Source organism: Symphalangus syndactylus, chromosome 9, assembly GCF_028878055.3.
Source record: "Symphalangus syndactylus isolate Jambi chromosome 9, NHGRI_mSymSyn1-v2.1_pri, whole genome shotgun sequence".
Lineage (NCBI taxonomy): Eukaryota > Metazoa > Chordata > Mammalia > Primates > Hylobatidae > Symphalangus > Symphalangus syndactylus.
Window position 1 is genome coordinate 22065964 of NC_072431.2, and position 8092 is coordinate 22074055.

The window sequence follows — 8092 nt, forward strand, 5'->3', positions numbered from 1 at the left end:
TGAACAATTCTATTTTGGGTTTCCAAAAAACCCAAAAACTGATTTTTCAAAAAATGTAATAAAACTGATAAATTTCTGGCCAGATGGATCAAGAAAATACGAGAGAAAATACAAAATACCAACATCAGCAATGAAAGAGACCACACTGCAAATACTACAAAAATTTAAAGAAAATAAGGTAATATGAAAAATTTCATGCTGCTACTTTAGGACAAAACTACTCTTTTCCTTGAAAAAAACAGAAGCACATACAGAGTTATATTTCTTTGAAACAGCTGTTTCTAAGTGTAGTCAACCATGTAACTATCACTTTTAACCAATGTAACTTCTATTTTGCAGAGAAAAGTGGGGGACTGGATAATTGTAAACTGTCACAACCCAGCATTTTATCAGATTAGCAGAGGTGGTCAATATGCATAACACAACTTTCTACAGTGGCTAATATCCCTAATACAACTTCTCAAAGTGGCAAAAATAAACACGTTCCTTAATATGACCCAAAGAGATAGCCTGTCTATAGCATATAAAAATAAAAAGCAGAAGTAAAGCTATAATTATGCTTAATAACTAATATTTTAATTGTTACTTAGAAAGTATCTAGATATGCACTGATTTTTCCATTAATTAGCCCAATTTAAAACCGATCCAAGACTTTAATTTACCTAGATCTCGGAAACTTCTCTTCAATCTGACATGCTACAGACCTATGACTAACGAAAAGTTCACCAAAACAAGTATGCAACCTGGTCAAACACAAATTTACATTTTTCATAAGCAAGCATTAAGTAGAAGTAATGCAAGCTTATTTGATCAGTAAACCTGCATACACTTAGAAAAACATACCCAGGCACAATAAAAATCTACACCTGTATTGTATATAACACTGATAAGTCAAAGAAGACACAGCTGTTTTTACTAAACCAAATTAATACAACAGTCTAGTTTACCAAAGATTTGCCTAAATTATGTGAATTTGAATTCTTAAAATGTTCCTAAGGTGGTTGCTTTTGGAATACTTTTTAAATCTAGCACATTGAAATTTTTAGAAATTCCACTTATTTTCTGGGAATTATTGGCATACTGTGCTTATGTAAGCATTTATTCATCTCTTAAACCAGCAGTCTCCAACTTTTTTGTCACCAGGGACTGGTTTCCTGGAAGACAAACTTTCCCTGGGGTTGGCGGGGTAGATGGTTTGGGGATGAAACTGTTCCACCTCAGATCATCAGGCATTAGATTCCCATAAAGAAGGTGCAACCTAGATCCCTCACAAGTGCAGTTCACAATAGGGTTTGTACGCCTATGAGAATCTAATGCTGCTGCTGATCTGCCAGGAGGCAGAGCTCAGGTTGCAATGCTCAAATGCCCTCTGCTCACCTCCTGCTGTGCAGCCGGGTTCCAAACAGGTCACATACGGGTACCAGTCCATTGCCTGGGGGTTGGGGACCTTTGTCTTAAATCAATCAGAACCGGACTTCTTTAATGTAGGAGATTTCATAATCTAAGTTGTTAACACCCTCCGGATTTAAGAAAGCATTACACATTCATATAATGAGATAAAGACTTTTCTGAATTACGAACATGCAGATATAGAGTTTATAGCTTTAATTCTAAAATTTCACTCATGGGTCAAGAATAAACACAGAAGCACAAAAAAAATTACCAATTCAGATATCAAAGAGCTGTTCCCCTTCTTGATGGGCACAATATTCTTAAATGATTTGAGCCCAAAATGGACAAAAGGTGTATAAACAAGACTAATAAACTAGTTTCTCTACAGTCTCTGACCCAACAGAGACTAGATCTCTATAAATATTAATCCATTCACAGAGCTTACCAAATGATTAGACCATGGCACCAAATTCCCAATCATTGTTTCCACCCAGTACAGCAGACACACTGGCTGGAAGCAAAACAAAGACAAACCACAAACTTAATAGAGAAAAATATTAAAATTAGAAAAATAGAGTCACCAAAGTTCCATTGTCATTTGGCAGCCAAGAAAAAAATGTGTTTGGGCTTTAAGCAGCCCACAAGCTAGTCTGGTGAAACGTATATCTGGTTTTGTTTGATGAATCCAATAGACAACTCATTGGAAGACCTCCAAACTTTTAAAAAGACAATTTTTTTTAAAAGTGGATAAAATCATGCCTCTCACACAGATAAAAAATGAACACATGTTAAAGATTTTATGTATCATGAATCAATGCAGAAACGCAGGAGATGTTACAACTAGTTCAAAAGAGAAATAAAAAAATCATGTGGAATAAAGGAAGTTGAATGTGCAAATGGAAGCAAAACCGGGTTCTTCCCAGTGGTGAGGAGAAGTCAACTGAACTTCCAGTCAGATGAGAATTTGCACAGCTATAAACAGAAATTATTAACTGCCATCAGTTATCTACAATCTACAGAGTTGTAAAATAGCTTCCACAGAATGGGAATCAGATTTTGTATTTTCCAGACAATCCAGTTTTCTACCTGGGCACAAGTGTTTTTTCCATACAAATAATATCTATTTGTAAATAACATTTTTCTGAAATAACATTTCAGAAAAGTGGATGAGTGTATATAGAGTTAAATTTGTAGTAATTACAAGAAATTAAGAAGTTCCTCTCTGACATGGTTTTTTCCCTACCATAAAACAGAACATGAGGTTTTGTTCTACAAACCTATCTTCTACACATCTTCTACACATTAGGGAACTGGTTGCCGTGAAAGGGCTCCAAGCACCAAAATATCTCACGTCAGCTTTACCAGAGTGACTTTCTCATTTCATTAAAAGTAGCCATTAAAACACAGATAGGTCATATGGGTGATATGCCAGTGATCCTCTGAATACATTGGCATAAGTCAATCCTCTGGAAACTGTAAGAAGTTGGGTCTGGGAATCTATCACTAAGAAAGCTTGAGAAATACTGTTCTAGTATATTTTAGTTTGTGGAGTTAGTTAGCAGAGCCCTGAAGAAATAAAACCCCGACTGGTGAGTCTTTAAATATCCTTGCAATTGTAAGTGGGACATTTAGGAGGAGTCTTGGGGAGCCAGTGGGTGCATTATGAGGGAAGGAAGTATGGCCATAAAAGGAAGCCAGTAGCAAAGAAAGAGGCCTGGTGGGGAACTCGAAAAAAGCTTCACCTGATGTAGTGCGTCTGATGGAAAAGAAAGGAGAAGAGAGGAAAGAAAGAACGGTGCTGACAAGCCCAAAGAAGATCTTATAAAGGCTGAGAGCTCACAGGAGGCGTGGAGAGAAAGACAGAGGCAGAGAGAGAATGCAAAAAGATATCTCACAGACACCCCGGCTGCACTCAGGACAATTAAATCAGAATCTCTTTCCAGGCACAGTGGTGTGCACCTGTAAACCCAGCTACTTGAGAGGCTGAGGCAGGAGGATCATTTGAACCCAGGAGTTCCAGACCAGCCTAAGCAACATAGTGAAGACCCTGTCTAAAAACAACAAAAATAACAAAGTCAGAATCTCCAAGGGAGGACTAAGTCACTTGTATTTTTAAAAGCTCTTGTGATTGCGACCTGCAGCCCGGGTTGATAACCTTTGTTCCCCACCTGGAGTGCACCAATTTCACACCAGGTGACGCTGGTCATTGATGCTGTGGTTCTAAATGACTCATCTGTTCCTTGCTAAAGAGGATGTGAGGATTTAGGATGAGTTTCTTCTTCTTTTTAATTAGAGCAAAATTCCTGAAGAGGAAATGCCCTGTGTTTTTTGACTTTCAATTGTGTCACATCACCAAATGTGCCCTTTCTGTGAGTAAAAAGAAAAAGAACAAGGTCAGCTTTCTACTTAGTGTGTGCAGTCTTGTTTTGCAGTCAAATGAGCAGAACTCAGATATATAATTGTAAAATGGCAGGCTTGAGGTCTTTATCTTTTTCTTTGTAGTTTACTGCAAATAGTATGACCTAGTAATACTACAAGTGGTGCAGTGAAAACAGCAATGAATTCGGCATCAGAAGATGGTAGGACCAGTGGCCAATCTTACCCAGGGAGGTCACTACACTTATATCAGCCTCAGTTTCCTCTTCCAAAAAATAAGATACATCTCTTTGGATCTAAAATATCATTGATTGAGAAATGCACCATAGTTTTACATGTCACAAAGGAAAGGCAGTTGTTTTATTTCAGTTAATGTAAATAGTTAAAATTATGTTTATTGATGAGTTCAAATGTTCCAGAATATAAAAATAAAACATTTGTCTCACTGAAAAAATCCTTTAAATAAATTTCTTAAAGCCAATTTGTTAATAATTCCTATTAAGTAATACTCATGGTGAGGGTGGCAGGGGGAGCGTGGTGGCTCATGCCTGTAATCCCAGCACTTTGGGAAGCTGAGGCAGGTGGATCACCTGAGATCAGGAGTTTGAGACCAGCCTGGCCAACACGGCGAAACCCCGTCTCTACTAAAAATACATAGCTGGGGCGTGGTGGCGCACACCTGTAGTCCCAGCTACTTGGGAAGCTGAGGCAGGAGAATCACTTGAACCTGGGAGGCGCAGGTTGAAGTGAGCCGAGATCGCACCACTGCACTCCAGCCTGGTTGCCAGAGTGAGACTCCGTCTCAAAAAAAAAAAAAAAAAGACTCATCGTTCTCAAATGAGTCAAATCATACAAAATATTATTTAATTAAATAGCCACCTACCTCATAACTTTCCTATAAGGATGTGATAAAGAACAGTATTTCCTCCTAAAAAAAAAAACGTGATTGGAAATTCACACATGCTTAACCACGGGTACTAACACTAGAGTTGTTTTTCTCAAAATGCTAATACGGATCTTATTTTTGAGTTTAGCAGAAGCCAATAATGTTTTAATGTTGGAAGTGTGCAGTGTGAAGACATGCTAAACTCAAAAATGTTTAAGATCTCACATTTGCATTTGGCAAAAACAACTTTAATCTAGCCTAATAAAAGTAATTTGTTAGAACAAGTAACCAAACAACTATGGAAAGCACCTGGTCATGGGATCAAATGATCCAGAGACTCAAATGACATCAACATTCTTTCTTAATTTCTTTCCCTGATCTTATTATTCTCTCAATTCTCTTCCATGGGATACAGAACTTGGCCACCATAAGCCAGGGGTTACATCCTTGTAACTCACAAGTAAACTTATAACTCACAAACTCACAATGTTTGTTTATAAACATTGGTTAATGGGTACAAAGGCACAATTAAATAAGAGGGGAAAAATTCTGATGCTCTATTGCACGGTAGGGTGAAAATGGTTAACAGTAAAATTTTGTACACCACAAAATAACTAGAAGAGAGGCTACTGAATGTTCTCACCACAGAGAAAGGATAAATGCATGAGGCGGTGGATACACTACCTTGATTGGATCGTTATACAACATAGATATGTATCGAACATCGAATTGCACCCCATAAATATGTACAATTACAACGTGTCCTCAAAACAAAACAAAAAGCAAGCAAACCACCAGACCAGACCTTCTACTTGGATTGTTCATGGGTGTATACTAAAATCATTAAAGGAAAGATTTCTGGGAGACTTTATAGTGTGAGGGGTCAGACGGCTGACCCCACCTGCACCCACAGGTCAGGGGTAGGCATCATTCACACCGGGACAGTCAGCGGATACACGACTCTTGCTGAGGTGCAGTAAGCACACACCCCACCACTGTGTTTGACGCCCTGCGGGCTTCAAAACAAAACACAACACAACTGAACCAGAATCTAATGAGTCCATTACCCCTAACTATAAATTTTCAAGAAACATGGACGCTAGAGAAACAAGTTAAACCACACCATCAGTAAGCAATGGGCCAAATCCCAAGATCTGCGACATTCCACAGGGCAAATATCCCTCAGTATATGAATGACATGAAGGAAAACGAGGCGAGGGCAATTAGAGGACAATAGAGACCCAGGGTCGTAGCAACCGAATACAACTTGGGAACTTGTTTGGATCTCTACGACAATTCGACCGTAATAAGGAATTTCTGAAATAAGGAAATTTGAAAGTAGACTGAATATTAGGTGCCATGAAGGAATTAACTTTTCTAGGTGTGATAACGGTAGGTTAATTACTTTAAAAAAAAAAATTACTCATCAGAGGAAGTTAATGGTGAAACGACCTGTTCTAAAGGTGTCGCGCCGACCCCGGGCCGGCTCTCTCGGTGCCGCAGCAGCCTCGTTATCAGGGTGTCTCCAGCTAGCCCGGGCGCTGGACCCCGCCGCGCGCTCAGAGGTGGCCGCAGCATTGGCAACTCCCGGCATGCTCCGCGGGCTGAGCTCCGCGGCACGAGAACTCAAAGCCCCGGGTCTGGGTACCACGCGGGGCCCCTTACCCAAGGTGCCCCGGGCGCTCATTTGCATGTCCCACCCAACAGGTAAACCTGAAAAGTCAGTCGCAGCCAGGTACGGCCTGGTGGTCAGAGCACCAAACATACGAGCCTTGTGATGAGTTCCGTTGCGTGAAATTCTCCTAAAGGTTCCAAGATGGACAGGAAAGCGCGAGGTTCGATCACCGTACCTGTAACAGGTGAAAGACTCCCACGCCTTATAAGGCCTGTGGCCCAAAACGGATCAGTAATACATATACTGATAATTGGAACCCCATAGAGAAGATTACCATTTCGCTTCTGCGCAGGGGTGACGCGCAAATTCGTGAAGCGTCCCGTTTTTTTGCGCAGTTTGTTAAGATCTTTTCAGTATTTACTAATTAGCACTAACAAAATAGTGTGAATGTGAGCAAAAACGGGTGGCACCCAATGACAAAATTGTTTTCATTGCAAAAAATCTGTGAAATATATCAGGTGGGAACGGAGCAGACTCACCCGTGGAATGTTTGCGAATAGATCGTTAATACGCATTTTGGAAATGGAGAAAGGTCACCTTGTGCCCTCTTCACTGAACTTTCCATTCTGAAATAGACTTACGGTCTTGTCTCACCAAACAACACAAACTTCAGAGCCCCAGCTTGTTTGGCTTTTGTTCAATAGAAGACCAACTGGCATATGAATTGTTCAGTAAATCCTTACTAAATCTTTCCTAAACTAATAAATATCTACTAAAGGAAGGAAACAGCGCTCATTTCTTGCGCCTACTTTGCGCCATTCTCCATCATCTTAGACCTGAGTGCTTACACCCTCTTTGTCTTAGACTGCAAGCTGCACAAAGGAATGTTACTAAGGGCTGGTATTATTGGAAATCAATGTTCATCTTTGCCTATAGATTCAAGAGCTCCAGGACCCATTTGAAAACTGGCCACAAGTAGCAAGCCCATCTGGATCTGTTTTCACGAGTCTTCTGTTTTCATGTATCCTCTAAGAAGTACTTAAAGGGACGGTTTACATAAATCGGACAGATTCTGTGATGGGAAATTTGATTAGGAGGAATGTTCATTGCCCAGCATGAAAGCATATTTTAATCAATGAAAACAAGTATTTGGACGCAGATACGAGGATCACCTAGGTAACTTAATAGTAACGTGACCAGGCGTCTTGAAGATGGAGGCTGTCGAGGAAGTAAGCACACTGGGCGACAGGACCGGTGGGAGGCCCAGGCAGCATTGTAGGTGTCCACTGGGCCAAGTTCGCGAGCAAGAAAATGCACGCCCAGAAAAATCTTGAGCAACCTCTACGAACACCACCGTATCTTGTCCAACGACCTTCGTTGAACCGCGCAAAATATGGAACGCTTCACGAATTTGCGTGTCATCCTTGCGCAGGGGCCATGCTAATCTTCTCTGTATCGTTCCAATTTTAGTATATGTGCTGCCGAAGCGAGCACGCAACTAGCTCTGTCCCCTGGCCTTATAAGGCACGGGAGTTTCTCACCTCTTATAGTTACGGTAACCGAACCGCGCGCTTTCCTGTCCATCTTGGAGCCTTTAGGAGAATTTCATGCAACGGAACTCATCACAAGGCTCGTACGTTTGGTGCTCTGACCGCCAGGCCGTACCTGGCCGCGGCGACCCTTCAGGTTTACCTGTTGGGTGGGACATGCAAATGAGCGCCAGGGGCACCCTGGGTAAGAGGCCCCGTGTGGGACCCAGGCGCCGGGTCTTTTGAGTTCTCGTGCCGCGGACTTCAGCCCGCGGAGCATGCCGGGAGTCTGGC

General features: G+C 41.1%; 1 protein-coding gene and 1 non-coding gene across 4 annotated transcripts in view; both read right to left on the minus strand.

Moving 5' to 3' along the window:
• AKAP6 (A-kinase anchoring protein 6) overlaps positions 1–6276 on the minus strand; it is a 627789-nt gene extending 621513 nt beyond the window's left edge. For 2 of the 3 annotated variants that reach the window (XM_055291569.2, XM_055291568.2), the window contains exon 1: positions 6107–6276. The gene's annotated coding sequence lies outside the window, so the exon portion shown is untranslated. The remainder of the gene's footprint in view (positions 1–6106) is intronic. The other variant, XM_063645887.1, reaches the window with a different exon arrangement.
• Positions 6277–7656: 1380 nt separating this feature from the next.
• On the minus strand, positions 7657–7763 carry LOC129490963 (U6 spliceosomal RNA). Its single transcript, XR_008660413.1, has one exon. It is a non-coding gene; the product is annotated as a U6 spliceosomal RNA (small nuclear RNA).
• Positions 7764–8092: the final 329 nt, after the last annotated feature.